The sequence below is a fragment of the Lepisma saccharinum genome, chromosome 4 (genome assembly GCF_977018435.1).
Source record: "Lepisma saccharinum chromosome 4, izLepSacc3.1, whole genome shotgun sequence".
Taxonomy (NCBI): domain Eukaryota; kingdom Metazoa; phylum Arthropoda; class Insecta; order Zygentoma; family Lepismatidae; genus Lepisma; species Lepisma saccharinum.
The window spans coordinates 79,658,266-79,678,967 of NC_139232.1; the positions used below are offsets into that span (position 1 = coordinate 79,658,266).

Sequence of the window (20,702 nt, forward strand, 5' to 3'; positions counted from 1 at the left end):
TACTGTTGTATAATACAAAGTTGATTTTTTACGCAGAACTTACACAGAGGAAAGGATTAGATTGTAAATATACAGCTGTTATTTTGAATAATTCACGTAAAAGTAATGATCGGAGAGTTTACTTTTCATCAGCTGGACCTAATAGCCTTTTATTATTCAATAACGTTTTGACTTAATTTCTTTGGTAGGACAGCTGTTTAATATATATATAGTAGTGGTCTTAACTACACACGATTTCCATAATGAATACATGCTTCTTTTTATCTGTTCATGTAATAGTAATAATAGAAATTATTATTTATTTACATATTTTAATCTTATTAACCTATTGATAAAAGCATTATTGTTATCGTTATTATTCCATGTGAAACCTTTGGTTAGAACCCCTCGTCTCCAGAAATATAGTTCTAGATGCGCATCTCTGTGCCTATCTTGTACAGCCATCATTTTTGTTTTCTCAATAGAGGGTTCAAGAAATGGAACAAAAGGCACGAATAAGCAGAGAGCAACCTCTTCTCAGCACAAGTACAATTCCATTCCGCACAAAACACACAAAATAAAGAAGATAAAGCGTTGGGCAATTTGCCGTGGCTGATTGTATATTGAAGAGTAAATTGCTGTTGTTAGGAACTTATTCAAAACCACGCTGAAATTCGTATCCTGAGAAACAATCTTGCATCGTTTATTGCATCTTCATTTTTACCATCAACTGGCTCATCTACCTTCAGGACGATAAATGACAGAAATTTTAGGGCGTATTTTGATTCATTAACAGCGGTTATTTACACCCTACTGAGCATAGAGCAGCCACCCTCCGTGGCAGAGTCGTTAGCACAGGACACTACGACGCCAGGGGTCTCGGGTTCGAATCCCAGTCTGAGCATGGCTGTTCTTTGTGAGTGTCCCTTCATGAATTTCATATCATCACTCATCCTCATCGTCGCTATCAGCCAAAAGTATTAGAAATTCGAAGTACAATAAAACAAGTCCGTGAACAACGAAAAGGTGATTCAATGACGGTCTTAGAGATTTGTGTTTACTTTGTACCTCAAATACTTCGTGGTAGGGATGTTATCGAGGACAGAGTTTTGTCTTGTGAATTTCCGCAGCAAGTCTCCCTGTAGTCTCGTTTTTACAGACGAATGTCTCGTCTAAGTACCATCCTTACTCCCTCGAAGCTACATTAGCCTGCATTGTTCTCGATTAATAAACTTCAGTCTCGGTCTCTAAGGCAAAGTGTCGATCTCGTTTCGAAATTATTTATTTATTTTCACCTATAACAGAGCTTTGGCTCCAATTACAATAGGCTTACATATATTATAAACAATTAAAAATTACAATTTAAACAATACAAAACAAAAGAAGAAGGAGAGCAAAACTACACTAATCATTGCGTAAAAATACTAGCACAAATTTTATACAAAACATAAATCTAAAATTGACATTTACAAAAGTATAACAAGATACATATCTATATGCAGACATTCATAATATGCACTTGTATATACTCATATATAAACAAATATACACACATACGGGCATAATTATATTTACAAACATACCCATGTACGTATAATTGTTTAAGTTGTTCATAATGTTCTTTGAAGGAGCTTGAATGGCATAGCAAAATCCAAGTCTCCACAGTTTTTTACTATTTCATTGTGCTTAATACATTTTTAGAATGGGCGAATTCTGGTGCACTATTGAGTGGAATTTGCCGTAATAAAAAGGCTGTCTGAACCGTAACATGCCCTTCTTAGCATTAAAATTTAATGTTTGGAAGAGACTTGGTACAAAACTGTGAAAAAAATTTACAACGAACTAAAAAAAGAAAATAAGTTTTAGCATTTAAACACCACCATTTTTTCCCATGTAGATCTTCGGGTAAAAATAGTCACTTTTCAAGGTGTGTCTGAATAAGTCTCGTGGTAATCCATTTTGATTGAGGCGAAATTTCCGCAGCAAGTCTCGCTGTAGTCTCGATTTTACAGACGAATGTCTCGTCTAAGTACCATCCTTACTCCCTGGAAGCTACATTATCCCAGACATAGGAGGATCTGATGACAATTTCTTAGTCTCCGTCAGAAGTGATTGTAGTAAATCAACAGGGAATAGCTACTTGCCAGATCTTCCATTAATATTGCTAAGTTCGATTGTCAGTTATGAATGTGTGTTTTCTCGTCTGGCTTCGTCAAACATGGTGTGATGCAAATGGCCTTAAAATTAATGCTAATAAGTCATGTTATACATTTATTGGAACTCGAAATGCTATTGGTTTAGTCGATCACACTAATGCAACAATTAAAATAAATGATGTCATACCTAGAGCTCAAGTAGTTAAAAGTCTTGGACTAATATTTGACACTCGTCTATCACGGGATGAGCATATTAGCCGCCAAATCAATAAATCATTTGGAACACTTAGATTCTTGTTTAAATTTAACAAACTACTATCTTCAGAAATCAAGCAGCGATTAGTTGAAACACTTATATATTCATTTCTCGACTATTGTGACGTAGTGTACTCTGGTAGAATAAATAAAACTTTACAAGCAAACATTCAAAAATGCCAAAATGCGTGCATGCGGTTCATATTTTGCATCCCGAGGTGTGAACATATTTTACCTTCCATAAATAATAAGAATATCCTCAATATGTACCGTAGGCGACTACTGCATACATATTGCCTTATACATAAAATTATTACTTCTGGCAAGCCGTCGTATCTGGCAGATATGTTGATCCCTCGCACCAGTGTTCTCAACCACCATACAAGAAATAATTTCAAATTTAACCTTTCACTCTGTAACACAAAGGCATATCAGTCGTCGTTCCATATTTTGCTGCAAAAATATAGAGTGCTCTACCTAAGACCATGTCGAGCATATCTAAAATAGAATCTTTTCGATATGAAGTAAATCATTTTCTTTTGGCAGAGCAGAGATTGTGTTCAAATACTATGATGTAACTTGTATGTTCATGTTATGTATTTTGATTACATCTTTTTTTAAATTTATTTCATTTTATTTTATTTTTATGTTGTCTTTTCACAATTTATCATTTTATTCATACATTTATTACAATTACTTTATCAATATATTTTCTAACTAAATCATACAGTTTATTTACACTGTATTAATACTGTAATAACATATGTATAAGAAATGTAAATTTAAATGTAATCGATGACACAGGTTAGGTAGCAGAACAACCTCAGGCTGAACCTCGCCCACGCAAATAGAGAATTTAAATTTGAATTTGAATGCGTTGCTAATTTAACGTGGATTAATTTAATCCCTAAAGATAAGGAGGCGACGAACAATAGAAATAAGTACAATAAGAGAACCTCTGTATGTCCTGTTCGAAATTATGTCCGAACTTGATATGCATTCCGGTCGATTTGATGTGTATTTTTGGTCTAAGGGTGCAAGTCGCATGCATATTTTTATTTCCTTTTACTTAACTACTTTAACTGCTATGTTTTAACTTTAGGCTGAAATAAATTGGGTGGATTCTTTATAGTTTTCAAGATCAGAGGCTTAGTGTGTAATGAGTCTGACTGTCACATAGGAGGCCCGGGTTCGATTCCAGGAGTGGGTGATATGAATCATATGAGGTCGGAATTTTCCCGGCCTTGTCCCTGCATAAAAGCAATTGTGGGGTTCATCCAGGAATACCTGATGAGTGGTAAAGGCGTCCAGCGCGTGGGGCTGATCACATAAGGTCCAAAATGAGCAGAGATCTAGAACATGTGGGGCCCTACCTCAATTTTACTCCTCCTATGTGCTTTCATGGCACGGTGCAATGTGCACGAGGAACTTTACCTTTTTCTATGTAGATCGGATTTCGAATCAGTTTCTAAATTCGTCGCGAGTAGCTTTGTATGTGTGTTAGAAATTCAGCGTTAATGAACCAAAATACTAATTTTACATGTTCTCACATTAAGTTTTTATGGCATTTATATTCGTCGACATGAACGTTCAATTTTTTGTGGGAGGAGGCATATTCAAGGACGCTCGTTGAGGGGAGCCAGGGGTCACTTGACCCCCTGAGATATCAGGGAAAACTTCATGTAATTCGAGCGTGACATTGTAGCGTGAAAACATGGGCGAGGGGTGCCATGAAAAGACCGCAGATTAAGCGGCCTCTGTTTCAGATCTGTGGATCGGGAAGAAATACAAAAGACAAAGAACTAACTGTTCTTCAGCAAAGTGATAGATGTTTATGGAAAGGAAGCAAATCGAAACCAGTTTCTATTTAAATTGTAGACTCAAGTCTGACAACAACGCGAAGGTGTTTTCTCAATTCAATTTCAATGTTATCATTTGTAAAATAATGAAAATTATGAAAGGTAAATGTGAGTTTAATATGATTAAAGGGAAATATATAAAATCTTACTCAGCCCCCTCCCCTAGTGCTAGAAGTTGAAATTCCGTGCGGGAGGGACGGAGGATCATGCTTTGTCAATTTGGTGAAAGGTATTATATGGTTCAACGTGGGGAAAATGCAGTTGGCAGGGGGATGCCTAGCCTATGCAAATTATTCTGGGAGGGGGGGAATGCTTGATGATACTTTACTTCACTGGAGGATAGCATCCATCACTCTCATCCAACTTGGGACATTCCTGCGCCAGAGGAAAACTCTGCATCGCCCTTGGGCTTGTACCCTCCCCCCCTCAGTTCCTGAATACGGGCAGAGTAGCTTTTTGTCCCTCCAGTATGAACTGTTGCTTATTTTAAATGAGACACACATTAGTAATATTCATTTAGCAGATGATCTCATTGAGTTTATAATTATAAAGTTTTATTTGAGTAATTATGAATAGAATATCTCAGGAGTCAAGACAGTTTCTTCTCGAGGAATGAGTAAGCAAGAATAATATTGTCGTTATCTTCCTACCCAACCTCCAGATATTTGTTGACCGGATATTGTCTTATTAGGGAACTTGTCTCGGTATCGTGAAATGTATGAAAACGCGAGAACAGCTACCCTGTGACTGCAAATGTGTGTTCGTATAATATGTAGCTTTCTGGTTTTCGGTATTTTCAACGAACATAGCTTGATTTGATTGATTGATTGATTTGATGTTTTAAGTCCACTTTATGCACAGTAAGGCTAATCGGGACTGGACCTACAGTTTAAAGTGGGATCCGAACCACTTGTGCCTCCACCGGGTATCGAACCCGGGACTCCTTGATTACAAGGCGACGACGCTACCACTGCGCCATCGGGGAGGGAACATAGCTTGATTACACGTAAATGTTTTCTGCTCATAAAGCTCAGATTGCTGCGCAGAAAGCTTGTACGTATAATACGGTGTTGGTTGGCTTTTTTCCTATCAAAGTATTGTACTGTGCAGGAATCTTTCCATCGTACCGTACAGCAATCGGGTGGGAGTTTCTCTGAGGTGAAAGATCCGACGTGCAGATTTAACATAAAACTTAGTATAGCCTTAGATTGGACATACATTGTAACGATTTTCTGTGTGACCGAAGTTGTGTTGGTGAAATCAGAGACAACTCTGAGTAGAAATTGGCATTGAACGTCGGGTTGCCCTCTTGTTGATGCGTCAGGAAGTAAGTCGGAAGTTGGTTTATAATTGAATACCGTCTTGGAAAGCGTGTTTCTAATTCAAACGTTTCACTGCTGTCGGGGTTCAGACAAAATATGAATGTGGTCAATGAGCGGGTTGTTTATTTGGCTAAGTGTTAACGTATAATTTATATTTTCTGGACCACAACGGCATAAACATTTCTAAGTTGCAGTCACCAGCCACCACCAAGCGAACGGGAATTGAACATGCGGTGGTTGCAGTGCATAACTTTTGTGACAATAGCTTTAATATTTACTTCGTGTAAAGGAAAAAGGATGCAGAAACTATGGAAATGTCAATCTTGAGGAAAACTTTTGCAACATGTTTCTAGATACCATCCTCCAATACACTAACATTATTCTCAGCTTGATGCGAGGCTACACCTTGATATTGACAAGAACTCATGCACCAATAAAATGAGCGAATTTCAGGACTCGAATCATCACAGCTGAATGCGCCGGTCATGTACATGTGTCAACTATTGATAAACTCTACAGGGTGGCCCGTAAGTTTCTACCCATTCACATATTTTGTGTGTCCAGTGCATCTGTGTGCTGTCCTTCATTCTCGCTGCATAATATTATGCAACGCCATGTTCTGAGAGACATTTTTCGCAACATAGCAGGGGTTATTGTTAAAAATGCCGTTGTAACAGCCTGCCCTCAACTCATCATTGGAATTATAACGTTGTTTCGACACAATGTCCTTATGTATCCCCAAAGAGAGTTATCACACGTTGTCAAGTCCGGACTTCTTGCTGGCCATTTCATAGCCGCCGGGGATATTTCATTTGTTATGAAAAATATCATTGAGATATTCAAGCACACAGAGGGCATAATGAGTCTGAGCCCTATCTTGTTGAAACCAAACCTCATCTCAGATTCCAAGTTCATCGAGTTTCGGTATATGGATGGGAACCCTGCTATATTGCGGAAAATGTCTCGCAGAACGTGGCATCGCATAATATTATGCACAACAGCACACAGAAAACTCTATACACTAGATACATAATATATATTAATGGGTAGGGACTTACGGGCTACCCTGTATATTGGGAATAACCGCTATAAAGAAGAATTTTGGTAGAGTGCTGAGCCTACCAGATAGTTGTTCAAAGCAATGCAAATTAACTCCTATCAATCTGTCTGCCCTAGTATAGATATTTAAGGTTTTTCTAAAGTTGATCCTGGAAATGGAAGTTAACGCGACATAATATTTCCATTACTCCTTCCGTCTGTACATTAAAAAAAAATATAATTTCATTATATCTTGATGTTTATTCGAAGAAATTATCACAAATTTTTACACAAATTTTTATCACAAATTTGGCAATCTTTACCCTGTAGCAGGGTGGTTAAAGGTCCAGGAACCCATAAATTGTAATGGAACCTTTTTCTCGCACAATTTAAATTCGGTCCAAGTTGCGTATTGTTTAATTTTTTTAAAAAAAGGTTCCTGGACCGTATTTAAATACAATCAGATAAAATGGTTCTTTACGGTCCAGAACCCATTTACGATTGCTGATTTTCTCTCCTGGACCGGAATTGAATTTATTTAAAATTGCCGGACCTTTAACAACTCTGCCCTGTAGTGTTCCTCTCCACCAGGAAAGAAGAAAACATTCGCATACGTTTCCTCATAACGTTGCTTAAGTTCTTGAACACCCTATTATACAGGGCAAGAATGAATGCAGAAAACCGTGCTCACTGTACAATATGCAGCTAATGAGTCGTGGTGCAAACAAGCACACGTGGTTGTTTTTTCATAATCTTGCGTTAGATAATTCTTTTCAATTACAGGAACTCCATGGAGCTTCGCTATTAATAGCCTTGGGACTGTTGAGAATTTTGCACGTTTAAACCGCGAGCGTGAAAGTTGTTGCTGATCGATTCGAATATCGAAGTCTGAAACTTTCATCTGCGTACGTGATTTTTTATCAAATGCAAAAGCGACCAAACATATGCATCATAGTTGCGTATTCCCACTTGCAACTCTTTAATTACTCTATTATGCGTTTTCACTTGCAGTTCGTTTTGCAGCCTGTTATTCCGTGCGTGAGGTGGATTTATTGTGATTTTCATTTGCATTTTCCATTTCCGCGAATCAACCACACGATTTACATGTCCATTTCTTCCTCTCGAAGCATGACTGGCTGAGGCGGTAGTGTCCCCTACCCCCTCTTCTCTGTAAATCAAATACACAAAAAAACTCGTTTTTCCTAATTTGATGAGACCGCACCAGCTTTGGATAAACGAATTTACGGTCAATCTGGGATATATTGTATTAGATACGTTTATTAAAAATTACAGCTAATATGACACGATAAACAAGGCACTCTAAATAATAGGTTCTACAGTAGGCTACTGGAACAGTCATATTTCTTGTTAAAGTAATCAACCATATATTGTATCAAACATGTACTGGCAGGATTAGAATTCAAAGGGGGAAGGCAAGCCCCTTCTATATTTTCTATCTCAACCAGGAGAATTTTCTTCCTTCTCTATTTTGCATTATGTTTTAAGAGCAATGTAGTAAAAATATTCATCCTTAGTGAAGAACGAGACTTAGTGATCTAGATGAGTGGTTCTCACCCTTCGTGAAACAACGGTCCTGTAAGATCTCTTTGTTAACCCGATGCCCGGATCCCAACAGAATTACTCCACCATTGAATTGATTTGGTAAGTGCTGATTTGCATTGGCATGTTGCATTTTGAACACCGAAAAATTCGAGCTAATATTAATTGGAAAATGAAAGACTTATGTTATTTCACTCGCAAAACTAATTTGATTTTAATTATGTTGATTGGAGAAAAACTGTTTCAGGAGAACTTTCCGCGGGCCGGTGGTTGAGAAACACTCGTTCGAGACTTTATTCGTAAAAAAAATCACATAAACGAAATTTACTTTACTGTGAGACTTCTAAAGACATGCCAAGCAAATATCTACTTCATTATTTTTATAGATAAGTCATGTATTTTGTTTGCAAATCTAGGCTGCATAGTTCTATATATTTTTCAATAAAATTAATTTTTTCAGAGGGCTTTTAGTATAGAAGCGAGGCGTTAAACAAAGAAGTGTGATGAGAACAATTAAAGGCCTTCTGTACGTTGTGATAGTGCAAGGCGATACCCTGAATGCGTTTCTACATCTTATTCGATACCAAGACGACAACGAGACGGCTGTTTATAAATCGAGACTAGGCCGAGAATGAGACAGGCATTTTCAACCCGAGACTCCGAGACCGAGTCTCGTATTGTCACCGTACAATCCCTAGAAATATCTAGCTGGTACTATCTAAATGCGACATATGATCTGGATGTTTAAAAATAAGACAACATTATGGTGTTGTACCCCACCTCAGGAACTGCAGCCACAAATATGAAACTTGGTGAGGCTAATTTTTTTTTGCAAAAAATGTTTCAACATCATTTATCGCAATCGTGACATCTCTTAAAATTTCTTACTCAGAAACTGTTAATAGTTCAAAATTTGCGGTGAGTTTAAAAGTTATCTACTACTGGCCTTAAAATGGCGTTAAGTGGCGACAGGTAGAAGACGTGCGCCGACAAACTTTTCCCGTTTATATATACCGGCGAAGAGAGTTCATTCACAGTTACCGCTGACTTCCTACGTCACCTTTCATTTCATTCTTCGTCCAGCCTTTGTTGCGACCACTATAACTGTGGACAAGGACGTAAAATAAGAAATTATTAAAGGCGGCATTGTGCAAGACTGCAGCCTGCACAACAGATCCAACGGTGCATTGTTGGTGGCCCTATGTTCTCATATTTGTTCCTGGTATATCTGAAGTTTGCATATAGTGATTCATTGCGGCTAACGGTTATCGTCGATCGTGTCTCAGTCGAACTCCGCTGGTGCCGGGTTTCAGGTCAGTGGGTAAGTGAGCACAACGCACGCGGTTTGGGAATGGAAAAGTTGTTCAGTGACATTGTCAAGGGCTCGAGACGCATTCCTTGGAGGTCAAGGCAACCGTGGCGTAATCCAGAAGAGGTTTCAGGAAATTAATACGTGGGCAGGCCCAGCGTTTGTCTTATATATACAGTTCATCATCATCAGTTGTGGTTCCACGCAGATTCTAGGAAATATTTGCTGAAAACGGGGTTAGAAACTGCTGCAATCCAATCTTGGGTACGCCTCTGTATGTCTTTCTTCTGCACTAGGATTGGTCTCCATGTCGCAACAGCTCTCTGAGGATCAGCGCCTGACCAAGCGGCTTTATCATTTGGTTACGCCGAGTGAGCGGACAGAGTCCCATCGCCGCTGTTTTCTGGCTTTCGAGACCTCAGCTCGCTACTACTACTTTTTTCTCAGATACCTCCCCAATTCTCTCAACGATGCTGGGTCAAAAGCGAAATTTTCACCACCTCATCTCTGTACATCTATCTTTCAGTCATGACTGTTTCTCCATTCCTTATTTTCTATTTACTGTCAATTCTATCTTCTTTATCTTTTTGTGTCCATAGTATTTCAACGTAAACCTTTTAAACTTGTGCGACCACACTTGTGCTGAATTAAATTCTGATTTTGGGGTGATATTTTTTATGTTTCCCAAATTCCAGAAACCTTCATCTGTAAAAAAAACTTGGTTTTCAACAATATTCTCGGAAAGCGATAACCTATCTTGATTAATTTCAGTAAGTTTTTTTATAAAGTCTTTGTGACGAAATATGATTTTTAATGTAAGTTCAGGAAATCAAGAAGTGAGAAAGGAACTCCTTCACGATGCTATCCTGAATAGTTGGATGTGGCTTATGTTGTCTTTCACAGATTTAATCAATATGTAGTATGTGGTTATAAGTTCCCCATAGCTTCTTCTGAAATCATCATTAATATTAATAATGTTGTGGAAATATCTAATCTCAACAAGGGAAAGTTACTTTTAAGTGAGTTACAGCTATACACTACATAAAACTATGTATGTATGCTTTCACACTCGTCGGACACAAATATAGCATAGAACTTTCGCTTTAGGTGTATTTTTTTTCCCATTAAGGTACCATTTCGTCATTAGGCCTATTTTATTTGTGTTAATGTGTTTGAAAAGCTTAAGTTTTGCTGTATTATAAATAGTGTTTTCCACAATGTTTGAGTTTTTAAGTCCACTTTATGCACAGATTGGCTAATCGGAACTGAACTGAATACAGTTTAAAGTGGGATGTGAACCAGTACATGCCTCCTCCAGGTGTGGAACCCGGGACTATTCCACAGTGTTATTAATGGAAATCCATTAATACTGTGTTAGCACATCATGGTCATTTTTCAGAAGGTAGCTCGATAACTCAGTTGGCGAGTACTGTATGCGAGATACCCGGGTTCGAGTCCTTGTCGACTCTACATTTTTCGCCTTACAACTCCTGTGTGTTCCAAATCACAAGATAATACGTAAGATGCCTGTATATTATTAATCACAAGGCTCTGAAATATAATGAAGCTTACTTTTATACAAGTTTGATTTGCATTTACTAAGTTACCGCGATATTCTCTATGGGTACTAATCAAAACATTTGGATATATCGCAGTTTATTGGTTATAGTTTCTTTATAGACTAAGTGCTAATGAGAATTATTTATATAGTAATTAGACTTTGAAGATAATTTCTTTGCACTTTTTGAACTTGTTTTCTGTACACGTCACGATATCATCTTCGGTCAAGGTCAGTAGAACCAATATATGTCTATGTCTAACCACCAGAACTTGTAATGAAGATTCGCGGGTGACGGGAACGCATTTTTCACAATTCATATCCAACGTGGTACATAAGCAATTTTTTTTAATGTGTAATTTATTATTGAATCATACATCAAATTTTGTTTGAACTGTGTTTGTAATACTATAACTCCAGTATTTTAAATTACCAATTGTAACTTTGTAAGCTCTTGTAGAGGTGTGTGAACAAATAAATAAATGAATATTAGCGTGAGTTCATTACCAGTCAGCGTCCATGCATGAAATGGAATTTAAAACAAAATATTTCGAACCAGGAACCTAAGTTAACTCAGTCTTAAAAAATAGACACAGTTTTGTTTATTTCAAAATCTATTTTATGCATAGATAAGCTAATCGGGACTGGACGTACAGTTTAAAATGTGATTCGAACCACTAAAATGTTCGTACGCTGTAAATAGAACACTGGACCTGCAGTCTTATTTTGACATTTAGATGAACTAATAACAATTAAGATAAGATTTAGATCTAAAAAAAAAAAAAATTAAAAACATCCTCTCATATTATTGACAATAACAAAACATAGACTTAGATTAACAGGATTGTAGCACACATTTGTGAAATATAGGTTAGAGCCTTGTCATACGTGGGTTAAGATGCTCTTTGGGAGATCTAGTTGACAGCGATAGGAGGATGTTGAAGAGCGTAATTTGAACTGGATTTTACCAGCTTTGGATTAGGTCAATTGCGGAAGCTACGAGTTAAACTAACACGTATGTTATGTAGTACTAATCCAGAAGTATCGTGGATAATGTGTAAGTATATAACTGAGAAAAATACTCTGAATGGATGTGTGCAACAGTATTGTGTTAAAGGATTGGGCTTGGATACGATGCCTGGAGAGACATTCCATGGAAGTTGTTCAGTAGCAGTGAGCGAATGACTAAGACTCAGTTTATAATCATATTTTTGCTAACATCGACTACTTTAAGAAACCCTATTTTACGCTTGCTTAAATTAATTACACATATTTCATTCTAGAAAAGTAAATATGTAATTTAAAAGACTAATTTACCCTAGTCCAACATCTAACTAAATTGAAAACATTTTTTTTATGCGGTTAGCTTTGTAATCCAAGCAGTCTCGATAGCAATGTAAAATTATGCAGTTGACATCTCTCGGGAACCGCATACAAAAGGCGGTCTGCTATATCAAGCGACACCTTAAGTCGACATGCATGTGTCACCCAGATAATTAAGAAGTCATTGCTGCGACCGAAACGAAAACGACAGATATCGGATTCCCTTGAGTTAAACAACAGAGATAATGCCGGTAAAATACAATGGTAGAGCACGAATAACAGAAGTATAGAGTGTAGACTACATACGTACAACACGAGCAGAGGCGAAACAACGAAATTTTTGTCTGGGAAGGATGGGGGAAGTACCAGGATAAACGTACCAATAATAACAATAATAATGATATTAACAATATTATTATTATTACTACTACTACTAGTGGTGGTAGTATCAAAGACGTGATTATCCTCATAAATTACGCAAAAAAGGGATATAAGTCGGCGCTAAAGCATTTGTTTGGAACAAATGATTTGAAATATTTTTTCAACACGTTCAGTTTCACATTAGCTAATAATGGAAAACAAACACAAACATACACTGTATTTTTGAATGGCAGAAAATGAATGATAAATGCATTGCGAAGATATTATATTATATTGGGAGCGAGCAAGAAAATTTTTAGATCCAATTTTTGCAACTGAAAACATTGATTTAATAGGACACAAATAATTTCACGGGGCACCATGGCATTTTTTTACAACTTTTTTTCATTTAGATCGCTTGGCGTCCATGGCCGACTCCCGCTGCCCCCTAGCTACGGCTCAAAACTTTTCGAGACCGATGGACGCTGGGATTGTGAGCAATACATTTTTATGAAATGTATTTTTATTTGCATAAAATTTGAAATTGAGGGGGCAATTGCTCATCTGTTCCCCTTGCAGGTGCCCTTGTCCGTCAATGTTTGCCCCCCTCTATTTGCCCCTAATAGGGCACAAATAATATGGGGTGCCAAGGTATTCTCTTTCACAACTTTTTTTCATTTAGATCATTCGGGACCCTTGACCAACTCCAGTTGCCCCTAGCTACGGCTCTGAACTTGACGAGACTTGAGAAGACTTGAGAACAGCAGGCATTGCGAGCGAAGCGAGGAAGAAAATTTTACGAAATGTATTTTTATTTGCATACAATTTGAAATCGATGGGGCAATTATTCCTCTGTGCCCCCCTGCAGGTGCCCTTGGCCGTCAACGTTTGCCCCCCTTGCCCCCCCCTAGAATTGACTTCCATCGAAGGTTAGGGGGTAATGCTCCCTGGCCTCCTTGTAGTTGCACCACTGAACAAGAGTTGAATTTAAATTCTTAAAACAAATAGGTTCTTAAGACACAGTAAATAAATTCTCGGGACCTAGCAGTTGGTCGCGCCCGATAGATTGAGAAACGATGGTCTAGATAATAATGTTGAACATTAAATTGATAGCGAGATGTATGAAGAAAAGGCGAAAGAGAAGAAAAAGTCAATTTTTAAATTTACTCAATCCATGTAAGTCAATGGGAACTGGATGAATCATTGAATTGCGCCCCAACGGGAATTGCACCAAAGAACCCTTGTTACAATGCGATAGACCTGTCGGGGAGGATCCCCTCAAAGAAAACGGCCAGAACAATCGAAGCGAATGATTTAATAAAGTGATTCATGGATTTATTTAATTATTAATTTCTTATACTCTGTTGCACGCAGTACATCCTGGGCTGCACTTTGCAGACTAACAAGGTGCGGGCGCCTGGACAGAAATTATAATCCTCTGTGCGGTTTGTGTTGTCCCTTCATCCATTTCATCGTATCACCATCCATCCTCATCTTCGCGATTAGCCAAAATGACAGAAAAGCGAAGTAAAATAAGTCAATCATATATAATGAGTGCTTCCCCGATGGCGTAGTGGTAACGCCGTCGCCTTGCAATCAAGGGTCCCGGGTTCAATACCCGGTGGAGGCACAGGTTTGGATCCCGCTTTAAACTGCAGGTCCCGTCCCTATTTGCCTATCTGTGCATAAGGTCGACTTGAAAGAAAACATCAATGTATTGTGTAAGGAATTTTATCAAAATATGGAGAACAATATATAATTTTGAGACATATTAAGTTATACGTAATCTTTACCTAAGTTTATGAAACATTTCATCTCCAGATAAGTCTGGCTTGTGACAGTTCAGGAGTGAGGGCGGGAGCATCGAAGTTTCGTAACGTGTCTCTGGAATTTTCCCGAGGTTTGCTTCTGAAGAAGGCACAGTACGTGAGGCATGGAAGTGGAATTCTCGTACCCGTTAGTTTTTCCTTTCCCCTGTCGCCGTCCCCCACCCTGCGTTCCGTTACGGAAGTGATGTACTTCGCCTGGAGCGAGCCGTGATACTTTAACACGCAACGACTGAGTAACAGCTGAAGAAGCAGGTCACCGCTGTTGCCCACCGTTGTAGGTTAACAGGGAATCGCTCCGAGGAACCTGGGCTGTTGACCGCCAAGGTGTGTTTTACAGTTGTCGGGCGCTGACAGGGAGAGAGAGCTAGCTCGCGTCGCTGCTGCAGAAATTCACTTCTTTCTCTTTTATTTTTTCCGTGCGCGACAAACGAAGATCGTCTTTCGAAAAACTGGAAGTCGAGAGAGTATTGCTGCTGGTTCGGTGCCGAGTGCTGTCTCTTTGGCGTCCGTGGCCGTGAAAAGAGATTACTGACCTACTATCGTCCGTGCGGATGGTCCTACTTTGGAGGACGGAAAAAAAGGGCAGTGTTGGGTCTCGTAAGTTGTCGCAAGCGGAGGAATTTGCGTTTATCGCCGAGCAAGGATTGGAAAGTTGGCACAGTGAGTACTATTTTTTTATATACTGCAAGGGTTATATCATTGTTAAACTCCCATTAAAAAAATCGCAAGACCCCGTGGTGCAGCTTCACCTGGCTGTTCCTCATGGAGACTTATCTCCACACCCATATAGAGAGTGGGGGGTTAGCTGCTAAACTGTCCTTGCTGTCGTCGGTTTATATCAAACACTGGTAGATGTGATGGCAAGGCTCGGGTGTTATTGCTTGCAGCAGTTGGCTTTCGCCAGCCTCTCCTAGTGTTTTTTTTTTTGCAGGTGGATGCATCGAAACCGGACATGTTCTCGTTCAGTGTAAGCAAAATGTATACGTTTCTTTCTTTTTCTTTCGTGGCCACTTGTGCATGGGTGTTACACATCTGAATCGTAAAATTTCTTCCGGGCTGAATGATCTTATGCAATTGCGCCATTATTTTTGGACATCTAGTAGTTCTTGCTGTCATTGTGCATGGAGTATGACTTGGAAGTTAGCTCCTCTGCCAGCCTCACCCGCTGCACTCTGGAAACTACAGTAATTGCACCCTAGTGAGGCACAGGCGACTGCGCAGATGGGCAGAGTATCTCTTCCTGGAGTTTGAGGTTGATTTTCTTCCTTTGACCACAAATTTTCTTTGGCACATTCTGCTAACATATTTTCTTTCTTCCTTTCTTTATCAAGGCGACCCGTGGTACTACTACTGAAGTTACTTTGCAGGATTCCCCCAGTTCTTCAGATCGTCTGTTTAACGTCTTCATTTATTTGCAGCTTTCACAATTTACAACATTAGCAACTTGTTTTATATACACTCCATCCTTGACCTGCCATTGTATTTTTGTTTATAATCGTCCTTCCGATTTTCATTGTCCCTTTGTCTCATACCTCATATAATTCTGAATCATCTTACAGCAAACGATTACAACAGGCTTCCCTTGCCGCATGCGTGAAACATCTTGCTCGGCACATCTATCTCCCCTAAATTATCTACGTGCACTTAACGGTCCAAGCTGTTCATTCTGTATACTTAATACCTTCCTTTAGGGCCTCAAGTTTTGTCATACTTACGGAATTTTCTTAAACATCCTCGAATTTTTAGAATACTTACTAAGGGCTTTGAGAATTCTGACTTACGGTCTAGTTCGTTTATTTTTTTTTATCACTGACACTAGTCGTTTTTATTGCCTGATAAGTCCAGGAACTTATCTTGATAACTTTGCGACGTCTGTAATTTTTCGCCACAAATCATTAGTGTGTTCGCTACAAAATTAACGTCATTTGTAACTGAGCCGTTTCCTGAATGACATAAGTATTTCGAAAACCGAGGATTCAGGTTCATTCTACGAAGTCCTGTCAGTTGATGTTGCAATCAAGGATGATGAGTTAACAAGCGCGCACTTTCCGGAGATTCACCTAACGTAAGAAGACAGATAACGCATCTGCTGATAATTGTGCACATCCTGTTTTACATCGTGGCTTGAATCCCAATATAGGGAACGAGCGAGTTGAGTGATTAAGTAATGCGAATTCCTAGGCATTCATATGCAGTCTTCAATATCATGGCGCGCTGCCACGGCAGGGTTTCGGATTCGAATCCCGAACTGGTATTCTTTGCGAGAATCCCTTCATCAATTTCATCATATCACCACTCTTCCTCATCTTCGCGATTAGCCTTAAGTTCCAGAAAAATGAAGTAAAAACACGTCAGTCGATCAATCAATATACTGTATTCACAAGTTATACACACGAGTGCATCCTGAAGTAGCTTTCGTGGTCAGAATTCCACTACTTGTAAGGCTGAAGGTGGAAATACACATTGATGAAAAGTGAAGAGCCGTAACAGGCTAATATATCCATTGGTGTTCGAGCTAAAACGAATTGAGAGGAGTAATACGATTGTGTATTCCCTCTTATCTGTTCGTTTGGTGTACTGACAAGAAGTAACCCTTTACCAACAAAGTGTTTTTGTGGCTTCGATATACTATTTTACTACGATAATTGCGAAAACGAGAGTGGAATAGATGACCCAGATGAGGAAGCAGACATTCATGTGCTTATCGGGATTCAAACCTAGGGCCTCTGGCTTCGGAGATCGCTACGATAACCACCACGGAGGCCTGTTACAGAGTAGAGTAGCATGTGTAAAGACAGTGAAAAGATTTCCTGTGTGTAATTACGATCGGATAAATGTCTCAAAAGTGCTTTCCTGCTCATTCGAAACTTTGTGTTGATTAGCAAAAGCGAAGCATATCACGATCACTCGTCTTATGCTACAGGGTAATTCAAAATGAATGGTACAAAGAGAAACCATACTTGTGACTGCTGTATTGAATTGAATTCACAATTATCGATATGATATCGATATTCTGTGAAATTCAAGATGTTCAGCTTCAAGTATAAGCCGCGTTTATGCAAGGGCTTAACGCGTAGTCGTTCCAATGAGCTTTCTTATTTGACGATACTCTTATGTGTATTCAGATATATACAGGGTGTTTCTGTGACTGTGTGACAGACTTGCAGGGATGATGGAGATTGACCCAAGTAGCAATATGAGATAAGGAACCCATGTCCGGAAATGCAGCCCCAGAGTCGCAAGAAGCTCCGTCGTATCCGCTCTGGGGTCGTACTGACGATATAGCAAGGATTCTTGCCAACAGGTCCTCCTCACTCAAACTGTTGACGATTGTGTGCTGAGCCGAGGGCACCCCTTGCTGTCTCTGATATCTCTGATATCGTTCGAGCATTTGCTGTTCCACCGATAGCTCCACTGAATTTTATTTTTCACTTTTGTTATTGCACTGGAAGAAACACGTATAAAGTTCCGGACCAACTTAAAGAAACCATCTTAATCACAATCTTGACGAGGTTTGTGGCCACCACATGTCCCTTCTATGTTTCCAACTCTTGCATGTGCACGCACGTCAACATGTGGTGGCCACACACCTTGTCAAGTATGTGAGGACATGGGTTGTTTGTCCGGAACTATATACGTCATTTTCTTGTTCTAGAACGCATTTAGCTGTTTTATGATGAAACTCATTTTTAAATTATCACTTGTTGTGTAGTTTTATATAAAAATCAGCGGCTAAGATAATAGTAGGAAAATTGCCCATCTTTATTATCCTTCTTTATTCTACAACCTATGGGGACTCCCCGATGACGCAGTGGTAGCGTCGCCGCCTTGTAATCAAGGGGTCCCGGGTTCGATACCCGGTGGAGGATAAAACCAGTGTTAGCGGGGATATTGGGTATAACGGTAGAAGGTCGAAGGGAGTTGAATACCCCAACCTCCTGCTACTATGATAGTGGATAATTGAATTTCACTTCCTGGCTTTATTGACTTGTATTTTTTTTTTTGTGACAATGATCGAAGTTTTGGCACAACCTTGGAATGTACTTAATAATGAACTGAACGAAAATGTAGGAATTTAAGTGGAAAATGCAGGCTCGACCAGGACTCGAATCTGTGTCTGTGAACCAGCGTGTTTTTCCTCCTTGGTCGAATGGTTAGCGTACCACTGTGCAAAGATAACAGGTACTGGCTCGAATCCCAGCAAAGAGTAGCCGTTTGGTTTTCCTTTCAACCACTCGATGATTAGCATCAGCTATCTCCGTTTTCACAGTTAACCTAGCGCTATCAGTATGAGAAGTTCAACCACTCTCTCTATCCTCTCTACCGTGAGTTGAACCGAAATTTCTTTAGCAGTACAACATTCACTTTCCTTTATTATTTTTTCTGATAGCTTTCCTCTATTCACTTCTAATTATGACAGATTTGCTGAAACTTTTCTGCGTTTTCTTCGTAGACGATACAAGAATTTATAAAGTCAAATTTGTAGATCAGGTTACAAAAAAAATGTTTTTCTTATTTGTGGCGATTTTATCTTGATTTCAAGCCAGAATCGCCACAATAAACTCATTAATATCTTGATTATTATTCGTATGCTTATTAAAATAGATAGTGTGCTTTCATGTGCTAACGATGTGCAAACGTTCGAGATATAATTTATTAATATGTGGCGATTTCCACTTGACATATGAGCCTCCCCGACGGCGCAGCGGTAGCGTCGTCGCCTTGTAATCAAGGGGTCCTGGGTTCGATCCCGGTGGAGGCACAAGTGGTTCGGATCCCACTTTAAACTGTAGGTCCAGTCCCGATTAGCCTTACTGTGCATAAAGTGGACTTCAAACAACAAATCAATCAATCAATCAAACCACTTGACATACGTGAGGAAAGAGTGGCTAATTATGGGCTGAAAATGAATGAAGGCAAAATGAATAACAATAGATGTAGGAATGATACCGTTATAGATACAGCAGGTAAATGATTATAAGGATGTTGGTACAATTAATAAAGCTTATGGAAGTTTTGAGAGAGATTGAATCCAGAATCGAAATGGAAGTGCAAAATCTGGGATAAATTCTGTCATTAAAATTTTTCAGAGTGAGAGTTTTTGATAAAAGAAGAAGGATGGTAAATTGGTTTTGAACTCTGATATCCTTAAGGGTACTCTCTCTGAGCGCTGATAACGGCATGGGCCAAAATACAGGACAGTAGTCATTGGGTATATTAAGAAATTACATCATATTGGAAGGAAAATGTTCCTTTGAAGAGGCATCACACAGGCACAAATGTACACCAAAATAGTAGTACATATATACATAATACAAGCAAAACATAAATGTAAGAGAATTATATGCGTGAAAATCCCATTGTTTCATATTAATAGAAAACAAGAATTAAACAAGTAAAAACTAATCAAGTATTCTGTAATTTATTGACGCTTTGAACCAGTTTGTAAAGGTTTTTGACGATTTCATGCTGTTGAACTGCTTCAACATATTGAAGCAATGAGGTTATCACGCGTAACGAATTCCCCATCTGTTTCTCCATATGGATTTTTCATGTGGAAACAGCACCTGTAATAGGTTTAAACTCACTGGGGAACTCCATGTCAACTTTCAGACATATGCAGACCACAATGATAGGGAAGTTGCGTATAGAAGCATCAGGGTTCTGCCAGTTTTTCTATAGGCTAATTCATGTGTACAGTGGGATCCACTAGTATTGCTCCGCAAATTGTCCATGACTATTTTCATTATTTTTCTCTTGCATCCTGCGTGCTTTTAAGCGATGGATTTTCATGTATGCTGGTGCAGAAGCTGTCAACAGCTTGTTTTGAGTTTTCGGTAACACTTCCGTATAGTGGAAACGAATTTCTTCATTTTTACAGAAGAAACTACTTACGGAAATCACTTTCTGTGTCATCGTTGAAGTTCCTCAATGTGTTTTCTTTCGCCGTGTAATATTTTTTAGCGTGAAATCTTTTTTTTTCTATAAAAATCTCTCCGACATGCAATTCCTGTTGCTTCCATTTGCTTCTATACGTCAAGGATGGTCCGTGCGTTTCATGACGTAACCCCCTGTCAATGTTTCCAAACACGCCTTTTTGTTGCAAGCTTTTTTATTTTTCGAAAATTCAAACTATGCTTGCCTAACCTAACGG

At 38.8% G+C, this 20,702-nt stretch overlaps 1 protein-coding gene across 2 annotated transcripts in view; it reads left to right on the plus strand.

The window, feature by feature from the left end:
* Positions 1-20,702, plus strand: part of LOC145986622 (putative fatty acyl-CoA reductase CG5065) — a 134,660-nt gene that overhangs the window by 40,801 nt on the left and 73,157 nt on the right. Inside the window, exon 1 of one of the 2 annotated variants that reach the window (XM_083120851.1) lies at positions 14,900-15,208. The exons of the other annotated variant lie outside the window; for it this stretch is intronic. The gene's annotated coding sequence lies outside the window, so the exon portion shown is untranslated. Of the gene's footprint in view, positions 1-14,899; positions 15,209-20,702 lie in introns of those variants that run through there. 2 annotated transcript variants of the gene reach the window in all.